At 48.4% G+C, this 2,564-nt stretch overlaps 1 non-coding gene across 1 annotated transcript; it reads left to right on the forward strand.

The window, feature by feature from the left end:
• The first annotated feature begins 1,943 nt into the window (after window positions 1-1,943).
• On the forward strand, window positions 1,944-2,099 carry LOC117131047. Its single transcript, XR_004454269.1, has one exon. It is a non-coding gene; the product is annotated as a 5.8S ribosomal RNA (ribosomal RNA).
• Window positions 2,100-2,564: the final 465 nt, after the last annotated feature.

Raw genomic sequence — 2,564 nt, forward strand, 5'->3', positions numbered from 1 at the left:
ATCTGCTCCGTATTTCTGATATTGGTTATCTATTGAATTGGATTGATTTGTTGTTAGGTGAACCTCTCGCTTTAGATTGTTTGGGGTGGGATAGCAAGGGGTTGTATTTGTTAGTTGGGGATCATAATTCACTGAGTAACATTAGGTTACTCATCCAACTCTGTTGTCCTTTTTGCAGGTAGCTTAGGTAAGGATGATCGGATAACAGGGTGCTGGACGTTAGGACCGCCGATGTAGATTTTCATGCCTTTTGTAAACGGTATTGTGGATTTGTGTTTAGTTGACTCGTTTTGGCATTAGGCCGGGACCGGTCTCGAATTATATCAATGTATGGATATTTCTTGAATCAATAAAGTAATTGTTTTATATGCGCTTCATGAGTACTCTGATATTTGACTTGTCCGGTCTAACACAACGTTAGGTCATAGTACGGGTTGAAAAGCCTTAGGCCTCGATCTAACAGAAAACGCTAACTCTAGGTACGGGTTGCAAAGCCTTGTGCCTTGACGCAGCGGGACGAGTTAGTGGATGAACTGTTCTAGGTCGTGGAGTAAATTTTGTGACTCTGACTGGATCGTCCCTAGCCCGTCACGTAGCGCTTCTGGACCATGGTGTTGGGTTGGACGGTCAGTCATGTTCTTGCTTGATTGTTGGCTGGCCGGTTGGCTCAATCATCTCCAACCCTGGGTGTTCGACGGTCGATCGGTCATGTTCTTGTTTGATTGTTGGCCGGTTGATCGACCATATGTCTAGGACGGTTCTGGGGTGTTACAGTCGGGGGCATTCGTATTTCATAGTCAGAGATGAAATTCTTGGATTTATGAAAGACAAACAACTGCGAAAGCATTTACCAAGGATGTTTTCATTCATCAAGAAAGAAAGTTGGGGGCTCGAAGACGTTCAGATACCGTCCTAGTCTCAACCATAAACGATGCCGACCAGGGATCAGCGGATGTTGCTTTTAGGACTCCGGTGGCACCTTATGAGAAATCAAAGTTTTTGGGTTCCGGGGGGAGTATGGTCGCAAGGATGAAACTTAAAGGAATCAACGGAAGGGCACCACCAGGAGTGCAGCCTGCGGCTTAATTTGATTCAACACGGGGAAACTTACCAGGTTCATACATAGTAAGGATTGACAGAGTGAGAGCTCTTTCTTGATTCTACGGGTGGTGGTGCATGGCCGTTCTTAGTTGGTGGAGCAATTTTTCTGGTTAATTTCGTTGACGAACGAGACATCAGCCTGCTAACTAGCTACGTGGAGGCATCCCTTCAAAGCCGGCTTCTTAGAGGGACTATGGCCGTTTAGGCCACGGAAGTTTGAGGCAATAACAGATCTGTGATTCCCTTAGATGTTCTGGGCCGCACGCGCGCTACACTGATATATTCAAGGAGTTCACACCTTGGCCGAAAGGCCCGGGTAATCTTTAAATTTCATCGTGATGGCGATAGATCATTGCAACTTTTGGTCTTCAACGAGGAATTCCTAGTGAGCGCGAGTCATCAGCTCGCGTTGACTACGTCCCTGCCCTTTGTACACACCGCCCGTCGCTCCTACCGATTGAATGATCCGGTGAAGTGTTCGGATCGTGGCGACGTGGGTGGTTCTCCGTCTGCGACGTCACGAGAAGTCCACTAAACCTTATCATTTAGAGGAAGGAGAAGTCGTAACAAGGTTTCCGTAGGTGAACCTGCAGAAGGATCATTGTCGTACCCTGGAAACATCACTCTCGGTAGGCCAGTTTCTTATTGTGCCTACAGAATCCTTGGTTATGCGTTCATCCATGCCCAAGACGTCCGTTATGGTTGGATCGTACGCATAGCTTCCAGATATCACCAAACCCAGCACGAAAAGTGTCAAGGAAAAAAGCAACTAAACAGCCTGCTTTCTCCACCCCGGAGACGGTGTTTGTTCGGAAGCAGTGCTGCAATGTAAATTCTAAAATGACTCTTGGCAATGGATATCTCGGCTCTCGCATCGATGAAGAATGTAGCAAAATGCGATACTTGGTGTGAATTGTAGAATCCCGTGAACCATCAAGTCTTTGAACGGAAGTTGCACCCCAAGCCTTCTAGCCGAGGGCACGTCTACCTGGGTGTCACAAATCGTCGTCCCCCCATCCTCTCGATGATATGGGACGAAGCTGATTTCCCGTGTGATACCGCACGCGGTTGGCCAAAATCCGAACTAAGGATGCCAGGAGCGTCTTGACATGCGCTGGTGAATTCAATTCTCGTCCTATAGTCAGACGATCCGGTCCAAAAGGTCTTGATGACCCAAAGTCCTCAACGCGACCCCAGGTCAGGCTGGATGACCCGCTGAGTTTAAGCATATCAATAAGCCGAGGAAAAGAAACTAACAAGGATTCCCTTAGTAACGGCGAGCGAACCGGGAAAAGCCCAGCTTGAAAATCGGACGTCTTTGGCGTTCGAATTGTAGTCTGGAGAAGCGTCCTCAGCGACGGACCAGGCCCAAGTTCCCTGGAAAGGGGCGCCAGAGAGGGTGAGAGTCCTGTCGTGCCCGGACCCTGTCGCACCCGAGGCGCTGTCTACGAGTCGGGTTGTTT

Source organism: Brassica rapa, unplaced genomic scaffold (assembly GCF_000309985.2).
Source record: "Brassica rapa cultivar Chiifu-401-42 unplaced genomic scaffold, CAAS_Brap_v3.01 Scaffold0810, whole genome shotgun sequence".
Classification (NCBI taxonomy): Eukaryota; Viridiplantae; Streptophyta; class Magnoliopsida; order Brassicales; family Brassicaceae; genus Brassica; species Brassica rapa.